The following is a 23,335-nucleotide window of genomic DNA, read 5'->3' on the forward strand; positions in this document are numbered from 1 at the left end:
TGCATATAGTACATAGGAAGCTTCACAACTTTTCCAATTAGCACCAAGGCTTAAATGCAGAAGCAAAAGAAATGCTGAAAAACACTGCCACAGGCTGGCTTAATTTGGAATTTCTCCTTTTCAAAAGGACTTGGAAAAAAAAAAAAGGAAAACAACACACAAAACACTACACGAAAAAACACCACCACAAACAAAAAAACCCCACCCCAAACAACAACAAAAAGAACCACCACCAACAAAAATCCAAACAAACAAACAAACAAAAAAACCCTAACACATTCAGAAGGGCTGGAAAGTATTACCAATTTTTTTTTCCTTTCCCAGCCCTCATTCTGTTATGCACTTTACCAGAAAGCAGAAAAGTATGTTTAATAGCAACATACAAACTTGATTCGATAGAAAAGAACTTCTACACATGTACCTGCAGCAGCCTGCAAACACCATTTTGGGTGAGAGGCTCAGCTAACCTCACTGACACCTCTTGCCTCCATATTGAGAGCGAGCCCCTAAAAAGCAGCATGAAAAATCCCCATGACTGCCATGAGATTAACAAAGGAAGAGTTTAAAATGCTGATAATAAACCATCTATGAGGTGTCCAGAAACAGAAAGATGCCTGCGATTTTAGAACAAAGCTTTTCTCCTCAGACATGCAAACCTGTCGGATAGAGAAGAATCCCGCTGGGAACAAGGAACAAGCTGCATCAGTTCTTAAGAAAGAGCTGTGGCCTGGTGTATTTTTGCAAGAAGCAGTACTGACACCTCTCCGTCTGAGGAGCTTAAGTGTTAATTATTCCCCAGCGCTCAGGTCCTGAGTTTTTGGAAAAGCAGGAGGGCCATCTGCTTTCCCAGCAGCACACAAGGGGTCTGGGCAGAGCAGCTCCAGCAGGTTGAACAATGCACTGAGGGGAAACAAGGGGAACTGAGGTAACTAAACCACCTCCCCACGCTACCACCAGAGATGTGTATCAGTTGCAAGGTCTGCTGTTATGCACATAAAACTCCACAGGGAAAAAAAATAAAATGAAGGATTAAGTTACCAACAAAGACAGAGCTCCTCAGATCACCTACATCATTTACTTGCCATTTATCCACTCCCTCCTGTTACAAAAGGCAGGCTATCCACCCCCCGCATCCCAAACACAGTTGACTCCTAAAGACTGCTTCCAGACAGAAATAAAACTTGCCTGAGGAAGAACAGGCTTAAGAAATCAATCTGGTTAATTCACATTCTTAAATAGCAGAAAATCATGCAGAAAAAAACCCAGATGTTTGCCCAGATATTTCCAAAAAGAGAAAGGTAAACAACTGCATAGAGTGTGTGTGTGTGTGTGTGTGTGTGTGTGTGTGTGTGTGTGTGTGTGTATGTCCCTCCAGTAGCATCACACGAAGAAGTACTTTATAATCACAACTACTCTGGTAAAGATACAGATTAGACCAATGTTAGGGAAATAAAGCATTTTGAAAATCCTCCTTGGAGTCATTCTAAATCTATTCACTAAGACGCATTTAATCCATTATTTAATCCACCTGCACACCTGACTATACATAACGTCCAGGTGATAACCATTCTTTTCGGCACAAACATTGCATGAACCTGATTTGAGTTCTAGTTCTTTAATCAAAAGAAACACATAGCTTCTCAAGTGACCCAAAGCAGTTACAAGAGGTTACACAGAGTTATCTATCTACGCTCTTAGCACTTCACCTTGGCACTTTCATCTGCATATAATCACAGAATCATAATACAGTCTGGGTTAGGAGGATCTTCAAAGCTCATCTAAACCAACCCCCTGCAATGAGCAGGGACATCTGCAACTAGATCAGGTTGCTCAGAGCCCCGTCCAGCCTGGCCTTGAATGTTTCCAGCAATGGGGCATCTATCACCTCTCTGGGCAATCTGTCACAGTGTTTCACCACCCTCATTGTAAACAATTTCTTCCTCATGTCTAGCCTGAATCTCCCCTACATTAGTTTAAAACCATCACCCCTTTTCCTATTGCAACAAAAGTCTGTCCCCACCTTTCTTATAGGCCACTTCTAAGTACTGAAAGGCTGCACTAAGGTCTCCCTGGAACGTCCTCCAGGATGAACAACCCCAACTCTCTCAGCTTGTCCTCACAGGAGAGGTGTTTCAGCCCTCTGATCATTTTTGTGTTCCCTATTAAAAGCTCACCCTATGAATTTATCATGATGTGCCACATATTTGACCCTTCCCTCCCATGAACACACTGCCATAGCTCCCGTGTGCCAAAGAGCGCAGTGAAATCGGATGTCTCCTGCGCACTGCCTACAAGAAAACTCTGGTATTTTCCGTGTCACTAAAGGCGCTGTTATTTTCCGCGCATGCCGATGTCAGTCCCTGGCTCAGCAGCGAGCAGGCACCGGGCAGCTGCAGATCGCAGAGCTGGTGAGCCGGCCGGCAGCAGGAGGAGGAGGAAGAAGGGAAGGGGGGGGGACACGGCGCCGGCCACTCCTTTCGCCGCCACCAGGTGGCGCCGCCGCCCAGCGGATGAGCCGCCGCCGCTGCAGGGGCTGGGCCGACCCGCCCTGCACCGCCACCCCTCGCTAAAGCGCCTTCTTGTCTGCGCCTTGTGTTAGGAGGGGTGCCGCCTGGGCCTCCTGCTCCAAAACCCTACCCACAGCGCAAAAACAGCCCCTCCCCTCCGGGCCCGCAAACAAAAAACGAACCAACAAGAACTAGAATAAACCAAAAATCAACAACAAAAGACACCACAAAACAACAAAACACACCTCGCAGGTGAGGGTGTTCCTACAACCACCGCTTTAGGACCACCAGCCCTAAGCGTGGCTAACCCAGTGCAGGTGGAAACATCCCACCCTGTGAATTGCCACCAGCAGCCTCGGTTGGGTCCTCTGCACCAGGGAATGCCTCCAAGTTGAGGAAAAAATAGAAATAAAATAGTAATAATAATAATACTATTTAAAGGCAAACACGCACACACACAAAGCCACCAGCACCAAAAGATAACTCGCTGCAGGACTGAGAAGGGGTCACCAGCATCCCACAGATCTTCCCATTACACCGTTTACCAGCTGTGAATTTGGGAAAACTGGTCCCCACCCTGGGGAAGTCTCTGATCTCCCCTGCCATCCATAACAGAAACTGCATACACTGTTACGCCTCTGTGTGACAGGGGCACACAAGTCATACAGTGACCAAGAGCAGACACTTGCCAGCGCTGCAGGGCACAGGGGGGCTCCATCCTCTCGAACGCTTCCCACAGGACTGAGGTGCACCAAGGTGTCTAACGACGATGAGCAATTCACTTTAGGTTAGGCTGAAGTGTCTGCAACCACCAAGAAAATAAAGAGTACAAAATCCTTCCCACGGCTGAAGCTGTGTCTGGTCCAGTGATGTGGGGTGTAAGTAGAGAAATTGCCAGGGACACAGGAAGTACACTATTTTGATGGGCTTTTCTACATAATGTGCTATATTATAAATTTCTTCTTTAAAATCAAAACTCCCTTGAAATAATACACCCCAACAGGCTAATACAGGTTACTTCAAAGGAAGCACCACATTTACAGATGGTAGAAAAGCATCCAGTTTAGGGGAAACAAAACATCCAACATGGAGGTTTTGACTTTTGTTCAGTGCTCCCGCTATGTAGAAAGATCTCGTCAAAACAGGCCAGAGTTTGGGCAGTCAGCAGTAGGATGAGGTCATGTCAATCTCTATGTTTCTTTTCAGAGGGTCATTCTTGATGCGGGGTAATCAGTGAGCCCACATGCATCTCTCTACAGGAAACAATTGCTTCAACTTCTTGTGCAGCCACTGGGGGAAATACAGAAACGTGGGAGAACAAAACACAAAGAACTCACAAATGCAAAATCCTTCCCCTGCCGAGTGTTGAGAGAACATTATTGCAGATTTTTAAAAGTGCTGTAGGAGTGGGAGAAGCTTCACTTACATAAAACTAACAGGAAGATAAACCAATGAGCAGGAACATGCACAAGAAAGCAGGTATCTATGGAGATGGTATCCAACATTTGCAACCAAGTCAGTTTTAAATTACTCCAAACCACTGGTTAACAGTCAGAGGAGGACAAGCTGAGATGCTGCAGCAACACACTATTAAATTTAAAATATTTGCAGAGGGCATGTGAATAAAAAGCTTCAGATTTTTTGAAACTTATTGAGAAAAAAAAAAAAAAAAGTACGTTTTTATGTTGTGAATTCAACTTCAAGCCTAAGACAGACCTTGAGTAGGATAATGGAGACAATTCTTTGTTCTCAGAAAAACAAAACAAAACACAAACCACAAGGATTTAGGGGAAGGAGTCTGACAGAAAGGCCTAGGTTTGTTAAGGCAATAAAGGATTTTGGGTAATCCACTTTTTAGCATTAAAACATACTTCATATGCTTTCATTCATACAGCATAGCTTTCAGAAGACAAGTATATTTCATCATATTCTGAAAAAATGTGGAAGTGCTACCCATCACTAGGCAGCCACATGCACTTGATTGGCATCTATTTTCCATTTCAGCCTATCGAGGAATGAGCGCAAACCACAGACTCTTCCCTGATGCTACCTACACTTTTCCATTTGATCCTTTGGGAACCGAGAGCAACAGTAGCAAAGTCAGAACATGGGCTTTAAAGATACTTTATGAAACTTTAACAAAATGTATCACTTTCAAGCTAAATTCTCAAAAAAGTTGCCTGGTTTAAAGATCTAGGTTTAATTCACATAATAGTTCTTCCCATCATTACAGAACAAAAGATCCCTGCACAAAATCAGAGCATAAATGAGCACAGAGCTTACTAGGGACTTTCCAAGGCTCCGTCTTTATTTTGTATATTTGTTGATGAAATGCTGGCTTTCCCAAGCTTACTGACAACAACTTCCTTCCCCTCCCTCCTTTTTTATTTTACAAAGAGCCTTTAAAGTTTTCTTTTGTCTATAATTAAGAAATTGGACATGATGAGGTACCTCTTTTCATTTTGTTTGGGGTTTGCGAGCAAACTTCCCATGAGAAGGGAATCCTTAGCATGATTTTGGTATTTCAGTGGTCTGTGATTCAGGTCACAGGTGTGAAAGCCACCCTCCATGGCACCATACAGAATTCGGCAGCAAACACCTTTAACCAGCTACAAGGGCTGAGTCAACCTTTCAATCTCCGCTGAGTTTCCACAAAAGGACTTCACCCTAATGTTGTTCTCCTTTGCCCTTCCCATTTGAATTTTCCTGTCTATCCTTCTGAATTATCCAGCCCATGGAAAACCTCATTACATCTGGTTTTGCCTTAGTCAAAACAACAAAGGTGTCTTCTGGAGCTCTTTCCCCCACATGCTTCCAACTATCTCTAGAACACATCCTTCTTGCCACTCACCAGTAGCCTTTCTCTGTCCTTTTGTCTTGCCTCATTCCCTGTTTCACAAGAAAAAAAGTTTAACTCAGAGAGTGGATGGCTTTGCAGTTAAAGGCATCCAAAGACATTCCAAGTTACAGTTATTGGTTGTACCACATATTTTTGTCCCATAAACAACCATGAGAAAGTTATTCAATCCTTCTGAGATTCAAGTTGCCTGTCCTCTAGAAGAGAAGCACTATTAATCAGAAATTAGTGTCTCAGCTCCAACTAACTGAGCTTTGTCACCTACGTGACTCAACTCTCCATGTAAAGTCTCTGGCTTAAGTTCAGTTGTGGTTCCTTGACCACCTGCCCTGGCCAGGACAGGGAACTTAACAAAGCTGGTGTGCTGCCTGTTTCTGAAGATGTAGCATGGTTACAACAGTCATACTGATGATCATATCCAGTCTTCATCATTTACTACAACTGTGTATTTAGATAAGAGTTTGTAACCTGGTTATATTCCTCCTTTCCACTCAAGTTAACTAGCTGAAGCAAAGCTCTAAGTAATTATGTAGGGCAAAACCAGTCCCAGCCATTAAAAAAAAAAAAAAAAAGTAAATTTAAAATGAATGAACAGCACTTTACATTCTCTTTGCCTTTCTCCTTACCCTACAACTCTGAACACCACTCTTCAGTTTTTCCTCAACTTTTTTAACACTTTCAATGAATTATATTTGCGCTTCTGGAAAGTCAGAAAACCTCCCTTAGGCAGTAACTCTTACCCACAAAATTCATGCTCCCTCATCCCAAATGTAAAATTCAGACTTCAATTAAGCCACCAGGAACTTCATACTGCTGAATATTTCTGGTACGTGCATTATACTACATGTTTCCTTGCTGGTTGGACTTCAAAGTAAAATAGAGTTTTACCCTGGAAACCTTCTCAACAGAAAAACTTTAAACATTTAAGACTATGTAGTAATTTTAATATTGTGGTGAAATACAATCTTTGTTTTCAAACAAGTAAAAATGCAAGTACCATAGCAGCTCTTCTAAAAACACTTCATTCTCTTTACCTAAAACATTCATTGTTACTGCAGTGTTGTACTCCTGTACTTACAATGAGAAGTGCCTTTAAAATGGAGCTGAATTTTTTATTAATTTTATTAGTTTTGGTTCAAAACTGATCCATTACTACTGGTAGCAAACTTAAGTTGTAACATTAAGAACATAAAACTAAATTTTTAATAGAAATTGTTTCTATGTAACCTAATTATCCAGGTTACTATCTGAGTCATCTTGTTACTAGGCTGAAAAAACCCACAAAAAACAACACGATATTTTGTCTAATAACATTAGTGAATCACAAGAAATGATTTTTTTTTTTTCCTGTGGAAAGCAGTGATCGAAACATTATAATATCACCCTGCTACAAACAGTACTTTCAAAATATGCATATTTGGATCTTAGACTCATTTTAAGTAGCTTTCATGAAATTCGTCTAGCCTTCCTTTTAAAATTAAGTATGAGAAATTTAATGTATCAGCATACGCTCAGTGAAAGTTGCTTCCAAATTCTAGGCTGACAAGTTTTATAATCCAAGTTGAAAGGCACCAGGCGGGGTTGTGAAGAGTGTCTCTCTCTCTCTGCCAGTCTCCTCAAGCCCAAATTCTTGCCAATTTAGTTTTCTCCATCCTGTAGGTTCTCTCTGCAAGAGATGGCTGCACCCTCAAAATGGAGATCCATCACTAAACAAGTCTCACCTCTCTTTGAAACACCATCTGAGGAGGTTTTCCATTCCCCCAAACCCAGAAACATGCTACCAAGAGCCCTTTCACTGAGATTATCTTGCTGAGGATGAGTGCCAACCTACCTTTTCTACCAAGCTCCTTCCTGCATCTAAGAGGATCTAATAAATCCCTTATTTGGTGTGGCCTGTCCTCTATGACATGAAGACTCAGGGTGATAATGAGTCAATACAGTCTAAAGATAGATCAGCCTGCTCTAACAGCTTAATAGCTTGTTACAGGGAGCTGTAGCGCTTAATAAGGCAAAGAAAAACAACGCAGTTACTGTGAGGTGCTGCTCCCAGCTGCTGGGAGTGGCACTTACCAGCTTGGCCAATAAATAGATAGATAGATAGATAGATAGATTAGATAAAACCAACAAAAACTTGAGAGAGAGAAACACACAACTTGTGTTCATCAAAAGTTTTAGTGCTAGAGTTAGGTTATGGTTGGATTTAATGATCCTAAGGGTCTCTTCCAACCAAAATGATTCTATGATCATCATTATACTACTCATCACTAAGTCAATCTCAGAGCTGATGACAATATCTGCATACTCGAGATGCAAAGCCCATGCTTACCAGGCGATGCTGGCCAGAGATGGAAAGGATAAATCACCTCTGCCTACTCACTCCCTGAACTGGTACCCAGGACAGGCTCTCCAGCAAATTGCTGGAAATGGATGCCATCTCTACCACATCTCCTGATCATCAGTTTAAAGGGAAAACAGGGAAAGCTGTAAGCCTGGCAGCTCTTCCCTTTTCCTTTGCTGAACTCCAGCACCAATCACCAGCCTGGCAGATGGTTACAGGTATTCGCCCAGTCTTAACCTACATGTCTATCAAGCACTGCCAAGGCAGAGCCCTGACACCACATCACAGCCTCGGGATACATGGTTTGGAAGAACGCAGAAGCTCGGCCTTCTTAATTAGTTAATTCCCCAGAAGGAGTTCATTCCACGAACATCTGTGCTTCCAGAGAATGTTAAGTTTTGTTGGAAGAAGCAAGAACAGCAACAAATCCACAGTATCCACAGGACTGACATTTTTAAATAAAACTTGCAGGACAGTTACAATAAGGGCCGTTTTCTTTAAGCGACCTTGTCACAGCCCATCAGCTTAAGACCCCAGAGGAGGCCCACCACTCCTATCCACAGTTGCTAAAAAGCCACTCTTGATACATGCCACCTTCAGATTTGAAAAATCTGCAGGTTTATATTTTGCATGGAAAACTGATGAAGGACAGGCTATTGCAGGCATATCTTAAAAGAAAATTAAAAAATTGAAAAGAAAAATGCTAGTATTGCGAGATCACTACAGAGGTTGGGTTCCAACTTCTTTCCATATTAAAAATATGATGATATTTTGGACCTGACAGGAAATAACCAAAATTGCTACAGTGCTGCTTCCCCTGTGAGCAAAACAAGTCAGGAGTAGAAATGTATGAGCCACTACCCCAAGTGCTCCAATGGTACTTTGAGGCACATCAGCCTGTGCTGAGCAGCGAAGCACCCCTGAAGGGCTGTAACTTTGGTTAGAACTTGTAATTCAGAAATCTCCCAGTGACCCCATTATCAGCATAGCACGGAGAAAACAGAGCTGGTCTCAGTATATGGAGGCAATGACTATTCAGGGAGCTCTAATCAGAAGGAATTCAACTAAACAAACAGCCGTGGCTCCCAGAGAAGGGCTGAGCACTTTTAAAAATTGAAAGTAGCTGACCGTATGCTTTAGAACAATAAGATAAAATTATTACACTAAACCCCTTTAATTAATGCATGTGACAGAAGCTGTGATTTTTAAACCCTAATCTCCCTGTCATTTCAGTTTTTAAGAAATAGTAAGAAGCACCCATCTGCTCAAGCTGCCACATGAGGCCCAAAGTTCTGTTCTCACACCAGTTTTGTGCCGGATGTCTCAATAAATTCACTGCTTATTTACATCAGCCAAAAGGGAGAAGAAAGCTGCTGATCTCCTAAGTTTGCCCCCCTGCAAAATGGTCAAAATACGTTTTGCTGTTACACACACCAGTTTTCTCCCTAAAAGCAGGGGCTTGTTGTATCCTCCCCCCAGAAGAAAACCCATAGGTCATTTTGAAAACCATGACAGATGTTTAATTACAGAGGCACTAGAAGGCATTGTATTTTGAGAAGGTCAAACACAGAACAACTGTAGCTGACAACCAAATGGCTAAAGTGTCTGCTGTACCACTAACAAAGCAAAACCTCTGCTAATCCACATTTTGCTAATTCAAACACCTAATAATTCACATGCAAGCAAAAAGCTGCTGGTAGCACAACATGTCTGAATAACCATTTAATAGCAGGAATCTGTGGTGCGATCTCATGTTACTAGGGGCGTATTACAAATACAGCACACAGCAGTCAGCGCTACGTTATGAAATATCAAACTAAACTCTTACTCTCCACAACTAAGAACAAAGCACCTTTTGTAATGCAGGTTTCCTCCCCCTCTGCACTTATTAATCCACAAAGTTCATTCATTTAAATGGGTCCTTTAGTCAGTGATGTAAATTAACAGGGATCTACAGTACATCTGTGGGCTGTGTGGCAGGAAGAGAATAGAGATGGCACTGCTTTCTCCGCTGGTATTTCCAGCAGTTTCTTACAAATTTCTCACCGATTCCCTGGAAGTTCTTACACTAGGTTCCAATTCAAAAAATTTCTTTTACTCAGAAAGTGAGAAAATCCTGTTTTCACCTATTAAAAACAAACAAACAAAACAAACAAACAAAAACACACAAAAAACCAACCAAACAAAGAAACAAACATATAGCTGGACCTGTGACTAAAATTTCTTGGATGTGCTTCTGAGTGGAGCAGGACCTGCCCCTTCTTTGCTGAGTCAAATTCAGTAGTGATTAATCTTCATCCCTTACCCACCCTCACAGCTGAGAGTGAGGTGTACACGCTTTGCTGTGTTGTTAAATTGTGTACTAAGCACGCACTAAGACGAAACATTGTCCTAACAGATTTAAGCATGCCTCAAAGCACATCGTTCTGACAGCGCCTGGGTCTCCATCATCACTCTCATAACTATCAATGATTCTGGTTAATTTTACAATCACAAGAGGTACAAGCCTCCATCTGGTTAGTCTACATACTATTACAGAGTTGGAACCACACTGATCAACAAAATATGTTGGCCAGTAAGGCTCTGTTAAGGTGGACTGGTGAGTGGAGAACAGCTCTACTTTCAGCTACGCAAATGCAAGTGCAGGAGAACCGGGGCTCCCTGGGGAGCGGTGCCTGGAGCTCCAGGGCTGCCAGGGGCGGCACAGCAGCTGGATCAGGGTTCAGGTGTGCTGGCAGGACTGCTTGGTAACCCCACACGTTGGGCTCAGTCTCCTGAATGCTTGCAGCGCCTATGGCAAAAGCCTGCCACAGCTCCCTCCCTAGAAGGGATCTGAAGAGATTTCCTGGTTTAATGCCTGTGATTGAAGCAACTTTGTGAGCACAGGTGGTGGGGGACCCAAATGTTTTTGTTCCCTGCTTGCACAAACACCAAATATAACAGCACCCTCATCCGTAATGGAGTAGTGGCATAGCTATGACACTAGCCAACACCATGCCACCCCCACAGCAAGAAGCCCTGCCTCACAGCTCTGATGGGGAGAGCAGCCGTGGTGTCCCTGCGAGGATCCTCATGCCAAGAGTCCCAAGGCTACATCCAAGCCAGAAGCCAAAACCGGACACCCACCGGACTGTCATTATGGATACAGATAACCCACTGAGGCTGCTGTTTGTGTAGTTACAGCCAAAATCCTCTCCCTCTGCAGAAGACCCCGGAGAAATACCCATTTGGCTGACATCATTGCATTTGCATTGAGGGTCCCTTCCACCAGACCCATGCTGGTCAGGGAGCAGCATCGCTATAAAGCCTAACACAGACAATGCTGCCAGCAGAGCCTGCCACGCAGAGTTCATGTAGGTCTCCTGTGCAAGAGACGTTGCAAGAGACGTTTCTTGCTCATTTTCCAATTGTGAGTTACTTTTGGCTGTTTTCATGGACTAACATCCCCCCCCCCCAACCTCTTCTGTCTTCCAGTACAGGGGCCAGTGTTGATTTCTCTGAAGTCTGGCTAAATTTTATTCTTCTTTTCTAAATATGCCCTTCGTGTGAACTCTTGGTAAGCAGAATGTCCAAGTGCGGAACTAAGTCTCTGTAGATGCGTACCTACAGCACATTCTCAAACAAATTAGCAAAAACTCAAATTATTATGCTTACAAGCAAATGTACTCTGGAAGTAAAACACATGCAAAATTAAAGCGCATTTTCTCATTTTGGACGTTAGAAAACACTCCTCCAGTAGGACACTGAATAAACTGATTTAAATGTTCTTAAAACTTCCGTTTATTCTGTAATACTAAATTTGCATATGAGGCTCTTCACAGCACAGTATACATAATGTATGATTATACAATGGAACTCTCTCATGCATCCAGGTGGGAAACAAAACACCAAAACACCTCAACCCTCGTATTGTTTCAATCAGTTTTTTGTATTAACCTACCAGGCAGGCAGAAACAGGCCATGAGCAAAAGGCAAGCATCCGCTCCTTCTCCTGCTTTTGTTGAGGAGAACTCCCCACAGCCCTATTCGCAATCAGCCACAGTACAGAATCCCCCAACCACATTTTATTTCATTCACCTAATATTATTCTAGATACATACAAGAGGCCTGTTATGATCCCGCTGAATTCACTGATGACACAACTATTAACCTAAAAGGAAGGAGAAATGGTCCAAAGAATATAAATAGACAACACGCAGTAAATTCAGAGCTTCTCCCAGCTCTGGACAGCTGGTGTTTCTAAAAATGCAGTGGTTCCATAGCATAAGAAATGAAAAACAGGTTACAGAACTCAGCAACAGGAATTAATAAAAATGACCAAAGGTCATCTGTAGTCTATCAATCACTGTATCATTTACAGTTCATATTACAGTAGAAAGGTATGAACGTTGTCAGTGCTGTACAGTGGCTACTCTGAGATCTATCATGAATAATGGATAGAGGTTATCCATTTGAGGCCCAGTCTATTATTCAAAACTCTAAACCTGCCGTTCACCAACAGCAAAAAGCACTGTAGATGAAGGATGGAGGGGCACTACAGGGAACTATTTTCAATGATGAAAGCAGTGATGAGGGAATACAGATTATCTGAAAACAAAAGCTGAATTTTTCTGAGACCCAAGACACTACCCTTCGTGAAGCAGCAAAACAGCATTTCATGTCTACCTATTTTGCACAATTTACTGCCAAGAATAAAATACACCATCCAAATATGAACTTGAGGTTTCAGTCTTAAATCTCTTAAAAGCTTGGTTGTTTGAGTTGAAGGCTGGGAAGTGCATTTGCCTCCCACTCCCTTATATATTTTGGATTAAGCATCTAGTATACATCTTCCTAATAAAGTGACTTTGACCTACCATCAAAGAATAAGGAGTCTTACTGTTACAGACCAAGGTTTTGATGTCATTTTTAAAACAAGTGAATAACAAACCACAAATAGTTATATTAACAAACTACATTGGAGGCCTGACAAACTAAGACTTGCAATACAACCTACACTGTATCAATCCTGACATAGCCCTTACCCAAGTAACTTGCTCCATGATGGCATTAATTCCAATGGTAGCAAATGGCAGCATACCTTTGAAATTTGGAGTAAGGTTAATACAGCAAATACAAATCTATTAACTACTAAGGGTCCTACTACTACTGCCTTGTAAGACAGGGCAATTTATTTACAGTTCACCATAACTGAAGAATCAACATCTCAGACTCTCCAAATCCATACTCAGGGTACAAAACAGATCGTCATTTTGCCTTAGACTTCAGAAGGTCAAGTTCACTGGGCTGCCTTTGTATGATTTATAATGTCAGAACAATCCTTTACTACAATGACAGCCTGAGACATTGAATGGGATTGTGTACGAACAGCAGCCTCACTGTTTATTCCTTACAGCACCATCTCATCATTGGCATTTGGCCAAGCCACAATATAGTTACGTTCTTTGACAAACAACACCTGAAACACCTTATCTTCACACATCCCAGGACACAACAGAAATGTAACATTTTTTACATTAAATATGAGGGGCAAGTAGTCAAAAAGAAAGATTTGTCTGCAAATATAGGGACATCAGAGCCTACTTTTAATTCCCTTTGCCGAAACACAAGGCCCTGTCTAGACACCAGCCTTAAGGCACTCTCTTTGTATATAAGGCAGGCTCAAGTATACTATAAGCATAAAGGTTGTCAAAAAACCTGTTTGGGCTTTTGCAAATTAGTACTATGCATTGAGTAGACAGCATAGTTCTTAGGCTCAAGTCTGACAGAAGCATAAGAACACTACAGCCTTTTTGGTAAACTCAACCTTTCCTTGCGAAAAGCCATCCGCCCTCCAACTCGGCCTGTTAGGAAACCGCCCTGAAGAAGGCTTTGTTCAAATCTTCACGTTTTCCTACCAGGAGATCTATTTTGTTCATTTTAACTTGGTTTTGGAGCCCAACTCCTTTGATCTGTGGACTCCAAGTTCCGTAATACCGGTTTCATACTTGGCTTCTTACAGCCTCTCACTCATCATTGCCACCAACTCTGTGGTGCCACTTTTTGACCAGAAACTAATTAACATCCTGCTGAACACAACAGCAGCACCCCTTCTGTCACGCTCCGTGGAAATAGCAAAACCCAACCCCATTCCTATCTTCACTTTAGAATATTTTTCTCACACCAAGCTCTAATACAATGGTTTGCATGTAGCAATCAGGCTGTGGACACGTTACACACGTACCACTGGTGGCACCTTTTGATAGCCTGGATTCTCAGCTATTCACTCCTGAGGTTACAGCCACAGACGTCCAGGCAAGTGGATGAACCCGCTTTGAAACACTATTTTGGTGACAGGATAGTTGCAGAGACTGAACGGTTTTCATTAAGAAACTTACAGCTGAGTTTGCTGAACCCTTGGTATGGTGGCAGGGTGGGGAAAAGGAAAGACAGAGAAGGGAAAAAGACTTGATTGTACATAAATAATGTATCACTAACTTAACTCTCTTGCTTCCACATAATTCCTCAGCTAGTTACAAAGTCAAAAGGCCCATAAAATATTTCATGTGGATAGGCAAATACCAACAGCAGTATTTAGGAAATCAATTATGAAGATTAGCTTTGCCTTAGAACATCTGAGCAAAATACAAGACAAAAGCACAAATGAACTTCATAATTTAGAAAACATTTAACTGCACTTTAAAGAAATCCTAGGAAAATCACTGCACAATCAGAAGGCATTTATTAATATGTGATGATCGTATATTTCTGTTCTTTCTAATTAGACTTAGATCTGAAATATGAGCCTTATATGGAAAGAGGCTTTGACGACAGTCATTCATTTGGGAAAGCTTTTCCAGCCTTTTTGTTTCACACAAACGATTTGAATGTTTAAAGCATTTCAAGAATTTCTGCCTAGGTATTAATAAAAAGATGTTGCCTTTTCCATCTTTTATATCTTTATTAAGCTTTTAGTGAAAATGCAGCTGCTGACTTACAAGTGATTAAAAAATAATATATATACAAGCAGGCAGCCATTTTCACAATCTGGCAAGTAACACATTTCCATAAATAACAAAGAATACAGGGTCATGATATCAGCTGTTCAGAAGCTTTAAAAAGTCACAATGCCTCTAATTTTGCAGCAATTATTTGCTGGATTGTTTTTATTTATGGCTTCACACTGAATTTAGAAATGCGTTCCCTGAACTTTAAGCATGATGCTCCCAACTGACTGGCTGTCTCTGCTGTTTTCTCACTCAACTTCCACGTATCTTTCCCCACACCAGCCCACAAGCTGGGCTTGCAAAGTTTTGTGAACATCTGAAATTTGCTTCTCATGCATTTGCACGCACACATTGTACACACAATCATGTCATTTGTTTGGATCTGTGGTCATCTGCCCTGTTACCTGGCTCTTCAGGCACAGAACATTAATTGCATTGTACAGCAGCTTCAGATAATTAGACACAGCTGTAGGGTTGAAAATAGTAACACACAGTGGGAAATCCTGCCAGACGATTTTGGTCATAAACGCTTTCCTAGTTCTCAGATATACTGTTATCTACTCCTTAACTCTCTGTTTTGATCCCTGATTAAAGTTTTCTTTTACTTTTCCCTTCGGGACTTTGCCAAGCATTCCACTTGAAAATGGTTCCATGACACTGTCACTCAGCTTCTTTCTACTAGAAAAAAAATCATATAGATAATTGTGTGAAATACAAGCTATTTCCTTAAAAGAATGATGGAAAATTGAGAAAGAAAAAAGTATTTTTAACTAACAGAGCTGATGGACATGAAGGCGTTGTTAGTTTTTTCTTTTAAATGGCATGTGTAATAATGCATTTCACATATTTCTTCCCTCTCAAAAAGCTGACAATTTTTTCCAGAGAGAGAGAGAGGAAGCTCCACTTCAGGGGCTGGGGACAGGGGTGGGGGGAAGAAACACAAACACGAAACACCACACACCAAAATTGTCTCAGATCTGCTCAATTAATCTTCTTCCACAAACAAAAGTTACAAGCCATGTTAGCTTAGAAGCCGATTTTTGCAACTTCATTACCTCATTATTCAGGTGACTAAAAAAGAAAAATTCAGTGTTACATTTCTTCATAAAAATTATAAGACTATTCTTGTTATTTCTCATACAAAAATACAAACAAGTCATATCTCAGACATCTTTAAAGAATGGCTTGTTAGTACTGGAGGGAATGTTTAAAAATAAAGGGGGAAAATCTTATACTGGCAATTGTGAAAGCAGGAAAAGCCAATCAGCACAAAAGCATACATAGAAATAAAGTGAAATAAAAATGTGTTTATCCAACCTGACTGCATATCTGGCATCCCAAAGCCAGAGTACAGTATTAGTTTTAACAGTGTAATCAAGCTCTTTCTTCATCAGTTTCGAGTCTAGATACAGAAGACTCTTAGAAGAGCTGTGATAATACACATTAACCCCAGAAATCAGAGCAGAGAATATCCCTTTAATTTTGATTCAAGAGTTAAGATTTTTTTCTTCCGTATTTTCTAACTGCCACTAACTGTATTTCTGGTCTTCTGCTTCGAGTGAGCACCCAGCTACTAGGGGATTTCCTAAGTGGGATTACCCATGTTTCTTCAGTTCCTGCTGGCTGCTTACACTTGCACCTGTGACAATTCAACTGAGCTGGCTGTCAACGACCAGCAAACAAACGTGAGGAAATAGCAAAGAGGTTTAAGCTCTCTCAGAAGCAAAGCGCGTGGACGAAATGTAACCTCTAGGGTGGGATTTCTTCTTTTGGCTGAAATTGGTGAGGACTTGTAATTCCTAAAAAAGAACAGAAAATTAAAGCTAGCCTAAAAACTTCCGCCTTTTTGTCCTCGGAGTCTTTTTTTTCCATTCAGCTTTTGCTGCAGTACAGTCACACTGCAGAATATAATTAACCCCTGAGTAAAGGAAGAATGGGAAAATGTTTTTCCTTCTCTTCTCAGGAAAAGCCTTTTGGGGTGGGGGGTGGGGGTCAAAACAAAACAGTACCACAGCTTAAAGAGAGGCGTAACTAAGCTTTCATACAACATCTGTATGACATTTGCACATGCACTCACTTCCAGGGAAGAGACAGACATCAAAACTAATGGAGAACATCCCAACTCTCTGAACACAGGAAGAATGCTGTAGCCTTCCCAAGCTGCACATTTAATACTGTAAAACAAGAGATCAGCAAAGGAGCCTAATATCTCCTGTGTTGCCTTTACTGTTGTTTTTGTCTAGGTAGCAATACAAAGTTCTTAAACAGATTTATCCTACTGTTCGATGTACTACAAGAGATGTACACCGAGACTATTGGAAAACAACGGCTACAGAATGCGCCTCATCATCTTCTGGTTGTTATGCACAGTAATTGATTCCAGGGTCAACACTATGATGCTGCAACAAAGGGCTATAGCTTAAGGGTAAAGAATAAGCAGCAGGAGTTAATGGAAGTTCTGTTACTGCATAAATGTCCCCAAAATGAATGAAAGAAAATAAAATATTCCATATAAGCAAAACTGATTATAAATCCAATGCGCAACCTTGGCTTTCAACAAGCTGTTAATTTCATTAAAGAAACGTACCAAGTCCTTTCAAGTATCTGTAACAAGAAAACAACACTTTAGGATTATGAAGTTGAGTTTACAAACAGAGCTTGCCATCGGTGCCACTTTATTTGTGTGAAAATATAGGCAAAGGAAGGTGTCTGGAATTGCAGTACTACTGATAAAACACCCATTACTGGGTATAGGCAACTTTGTCCAAAACACCATGTGTGATTACTCCACCGAACCTAAACATCTGGGGCAAGTTATACATCTGGCTTTAGTGCCTTTGAAATGACATGCTACGTTTAAGCTAAGAGGTCCAGCCACACCAGTTTTAGCAGTCATGTTTTCAAAGTCTGGCACTTTATCATTTTCATTCTTCTTATTCAATGACATTATTGATAAAAATGTATTTATTCCTTCTCTCTGCACACCAAGAAAGTGAAACAGATGTAAAAGAACTGCAAATGTCTCTTTTCAAAGTATTTATTCAAATATTAATGATTATCTCGCAATACTCAAGCACTCTGATGAAAAGGTACAAAGCAATATAATCATTCTTGTGATTTACCAGCTGAAACACTAAGACACACAACGTGTCAAAATTGAATCCCTCCTTCGTATGCTTCGCTGTTCCTTCACTTCTTCCCTTTTTAGTTTCCACTGTTCTCAGGACCTGAAAACAACTTTTACCTGTTTTTCTTTCACCTGCTCTGCCGCTGTGCACAGCTTCGAGCTCTGGGGCTGCTCACACAGGTTTGTGGCAGGGGCGCCGTGTCACCTCCTGCCCCGATGCACTCCACACTCTAACGCCATGATGCTCAGCTATGGTGCTTCCTTCCTTGGAGCTCCACTTTCTCTCCATGTGCATGCCGCAGTCGTTCATTTCCTTCCTTTCAACAACACTGTTTTTTCGAGCACCAACTGTGCCTGCATAGGCTGACTCAGGGTGCCAACCTCCCTGGCACCTGTTGCTCTGGGGCCTCCGCCATCCTCACGGCCCCTTTGACGTGAGCCAACAACACAACACCGCTTATGCAAACACCACCCTTACCTCCAGCTTATTTCCTTAGGCCTTTGATGCAGCTTTCTTCCGAGGCTGCTCCTAAGGCTCCCATTTGCTACCATTCCTACAGAAACCACACAGGGGTTTGCAGCTCACAGGAGCCTGAATCCACACGAATCTCTCCAAGACAAACGCTTCTATCACTTCCTTCAGTTCACAACCGCATGATTGTCACAACCAGATGGATCAAAGGGAAATGCCCCCAGACAGGCCCCATCCACCCTCCCACAGCACCCAGCTCTCAGGAGCACCAGCTCAAATGCCCAGTTTGTCCACAGCACCACCAAGAAATGTTGGGAAATGGCACTTTATCTCACTCTAAATTCAGAACCTCAGCAAAAGAGATGTCCATTGGTTATCTTACAATGTAGGTCCTGCATGATGCTTTCCATACTGTGCATCAGACCAAACATATTCACGTTAGAAAGTAAATTCCTAGGAAGGGCAGATATTACAGAAGACAGCATTTCTGGCTCGTGCTTTTGCACACCCTCCGTTCCCCACTGACAGGGATCCCGGGAGGACTGTCAGCGTCAGAGCTCTGCTTGGAAGTGTCAGTGAGCTTCCAGAAGTTGTTCTTTACAACACTGGGATGCATCCCTCATACTAACACATCAGCCTTTTCCCATTTACATATATTGATCCATATTTGTTATACACACATACACTTTTTGAATTTTTGTCTTGCACTTCTCAAATATTCTTCAGCTTGATGTGGTTTTTAGTTACATTACATTTTTGGCCCATTCCAGACTTCACCTCCCTAGGTATCATGTTTCTTTCCTTTTGGCTTCTAAAGGCCACAAAGAAAGTTGCAAAACTGGAATTTGAGTAAACACTGTATGAAGACTACTTTCCACGATGCCTTGGTTGAATGAACTCAGTATTTCAACTTACTGAGTAATCCTAAGAGATTTTCTTTGTGGTTTTTAGTTTGCTTTTTTTTTTTTCAATTTTGCTCTATTATGACTGATGAAAAAAGGTCATTCTAGAGGAAAATTTTAACAGCACAAAAAAATTTCATTATGCATTAATAACACCTCATCCATTACAAGCCTTAATATTAGGCACTTGCACCCTGATAACAGAGATAAAATATCCTAACAATTTCACTTGCAAAATGAAGTGATTATGTTTTAATTATAACTACGATGTCATGTCTGTGTGTATAAACTAATGAAAAAGCAACACCCACATTTCCACACAAATAACAGCATTGCAACTTCCTTGTCAAACATATTTAGCACTACAGTAGCAAGTAAGTGATCTTCACTTACATGCACCCATTTTGTTGTCCCAGAACAATCCAAATAAAGACTGATTTTTTCCTGTTACAATTTTACTTGCCGTTCTGTGTTTGACTATTTTTTTTAAGGCTTCTCCAGGCTTCAACAGTACTTAAGGTTAAGACGTTTCCGGGAAATTGCTGTGCGTGTGGATGCAGGCATGTGTAAGGACAAGAAACTTCTGCAAAGTATTAAAAGGGGTTTAGGATTAATGTGTTCCATGTGCAGTGTAATCTGTACTTCCTGAATTCTCTTTTAAGGGAAGAGAAGGATCTATTTGTTTCATTATCTAGTAAAAAAGGCTTTACTGCCTACTGAATAAATGCTAAATCACAGAAAACTGAACACATCTTTGGTTCACTGGTGCTACACTCTGAGCAAAACATGCAAAAGGCAAAGCCCATATGCAGCATCTGCTCCATCACTTTTGGGGTACAGCAGGGATGGGAAGAAATTAAGTCTTTTATATCCTGTTGTCATCCCAACTCATTGCATTCAGTCTTTCACTACCGTAACACTGGCATATAGCCTCTATTGTTAAAACACACTGAAAATGTTTCACAAAGTGAGGGGGGGAAAAAAAGCCATTTAGACTTGAGGTTCACATTTCCAAAAGAACCCATATATTTCCCCTCTGGTTGTGTTTTTTCTCCCCCCAAAAAATTTAGTTTTTGCTAACAGCAGCTTGCCTCAAATACTATTTAAGCAGTAAGACATCACAAGACATATGCTATCCTGAGATAACACACACCTCTGAAGTGCCGTTAGGTGTAGCTGATGCCTTCAACTGCCTGATGAATTTGTTATCTCAAAGAAACACAAGGTTTGGGAGTGTCTTGTATTACAAACTAAAACCAAATTTAGTCTTAAAAAATAAATAAAATAAATCACTGATTTTGTATCCTTTTGGGAAAAAAAAGATAAAAGAAAAAAAGAGAGAGAGAGAGAGGTCTGACTTGGAGTAGCCACCCCTAACTTATGGCTCCCAAACAAGACTAAAATTACAGCTGTGATATGACAAAAAAAAAATCTTTTTAATGGATATTTATTTTTCTGTTATTTAAAGTAACAGAGATAAGTAAGTAATATCTGAAGTTTGAGATTACCAACCTGGAAAACAAAGTTCTAAAAAGCAGGAGAGCAAATCTTCCCCCATGGGTCCTGTACAAGCAGTAGCACTTCATTCTCTAAATCCACGTTAAGTAAGAACCTATATATATCCAAGCTGCAATAAGCATGGATTGAGAAAGTGCTTTTGTCTTTCATATGGACATTTTCTCAATAGAGATTCTGTACTTTAAAAGGATGAAGTGTTGGCTTTTTGCCCTTCGCATCACTAAACTGTAACCGAATACATTAACAGAATATCCACAAAAGACAATTCTGAGATTTGCTCCTCCCCTAGTCTTATCCCCATAAAGTTTGTACACTACAGTACATTTCAGGATATGCAATTTGCATCAGCATCCATTACAGAAATGGAAGACTACTCAATTCTTCTTTAACTTCAAGCCACCAGGTGCCAAATGGTTCAACAAAGTAGTTAAGAATGATTTCAACCTGACTGCTCATATGCTTAAAATCAAGCCAGCAGTTATGAGTTTTGCTGGATCAGGGCCAAAGCATTCAGCAACTTGCCAGTTCAAACCCATGCTGTCTATAAACAAAAACAAATTCACCATGAAAATAAGTTCCCTACACATTTACAAATCCATTCCAGGCAGTCACACACAGGATCCAAAAGTCTCAATCAAGGACTGAGTAATTGAAAATTATACCGAAAAACTCTACGTTTTCCTCCACAATTTCCACAAAATTCACTATATTTTTTATATATATATATAAATTCACTGTATAATAATTTCAGCTCCCTTAAAATCCAGGCTTGCTGGATCCATGATTGTTTGTAGGCAATCATGAGAAAACTGAGAATTAAAAAAAAAAGTTATTGATGCTCCCAATATAAAGGGTTCTCTTGACTGCAGCTAAGTTGCTCTTGACTTTACTGGTATAGCTGGTAGCACAATCAGGCCCATTCAATTCAAAGCAACCCAGTGGTTGAATGAGACTACTTGGTTAAAAAAGTAATAAAATGAAGTGACACAGTAAAACATGTATATGTAAAATGCATCTGCAGGAAACAAATTCTCTACCAACACTAGGGCAAATCATGAATTACTTTTATTCCCTGTGCACCCCTGCAGACTCCACCAGGTTTTAGCTCACACAGAATTTAGCCCACCATATCCACCGAGAGCATCTACTGCCAAACCTAATATGTCAACAAAGAAAACCTGACTCTTGGTTTAAGATAGATGAAGGGTGAACTGTGAACCATTATGTTAAGAGCAGCAAAAAGATTTAACATCAAAGACTTCTACATAAGTCCCTTGTTAGCAGTCATTTACAGATCAGCAGAATCCCACTAAACACAGTCACAGCGCTACTGAAATATTTGGAAATCAGACTAAAAACACTACCATTGTAATTTTCATTGCCTGAATCTTGTTTTACTAGCTGGGGGAGATGGAGTCCTCGCTCATTAATCAGAAACTCTAGAAAACAAAAGCAATACACAATGTGATCTTATGACTATAAATATCACACAGCAGTACTTCATACGCTATAACTTAATGTAATAGAAACATTCAGCACTAAGAAATAACAGAATAGCTGAACTGGCTTTTACAATGCAGCAAGGCCAGGGTAGGTGTCAAGAATTGGGGGTTTTGAGAAAGCCAAGTTACTGTGCAGCTGGATTCCCAAGTACACGGTCCTATTTGCTGATGTTTATAACACTTGCTGAAGAAGAGCTAAAAGGCAAGTATGAAAACTGGAACCCTTGTGCAACTGACTTCAGCATAAAGAGGTATTTTTGAATGCACAAACTGAAACCAAGATGGCTAAGAGATACACACACCCTTTGAGATATTTTTTTAAATGCTAGTATTTGGTAAGTATAGAATGAAGATTTGCAATTCGGGGAAGACTAAACATGGATACAAGTGATCATTAGAAGCAGCTCTTGTGCCAACACTACCAAAGGCTTCAAAAGAAGTATGAAGAACCAGTCTTACTTTGGACATCTTACATGAACTGCAGGGCAAAGTTTATCCTACTATGATCTACTTTTAAGAAACCACACTCAATTCCTTGCTTGCTAATAGATAAAATAAAGGCTGGGTAAACCTATCTCTCACTTAGCATCTTGGTACAAATTTTCTTCCAAGCTGACCTATGCCTTGGCCACTCATACAGCTATAATAAACTGTCTAAACAACACTCCTGTCTAATTGTGTCACTTGTTATTGTATATGGTAACCTGCAGAAAAGGAACACTAATAATTAAATCTAATACATTAGAAGTGTTTTGACACGCTGTGTCAAAATACCCCGCACAAAATTCTGCAGTACTTAAACAAGACCCCCAGTGAAACATTTGCAATGAATAAAAGCAATGCAACAGTTGGATTAACAACTGCAAAATGCTGCAAAAGAAATCCTCTCTGAGAATAACAAATAACAATAACAAAGGCAATTTCTAGTATAAGTCCTTAAGCTACTGAAATATTGAATATCTCAAGCTCATCCAGCAAGCCTTAGTTCTGACTTGAGCTGTGTGTTATCTGTTCCCCATCACCGTGCCCCACTGCAAGAGAAACTTGAACTACTATTTAACACTCTTGCTGGCCACCCACATTAAATGAGACGAATAAACAGGACCTACTAACGCAGAGCACAGTA

The 23,335-nt window shown here is 40.8% G+C and overlaps 1 protein-coding gene across 5 annotated transcripts in view; it reads right to left on the reverse strand.

The window, feature by feature from the left end:
• The window catches only part of ZNF516 (zinc finger protein 516), a 105,792-nt gene that overhangs the window by 28,312 nt on the left and 54,145 nt on the right, over positions 1-23,335 (reverse strand). The window lies entirely within an intron of this gene.

Source organism: Streptopelia decaocto (assembly GCF_964273445.1).
Source record: "Streptopelia decaocto genome assembly, chromosome: 2".
Classification (NCBI taxonomy): domain Eukaryota; kingdom Metazoa; phylum Chordata; class Aves; order Columbiformes; family Columbidae; genus Streptopelia; species Streptopelia decaocto.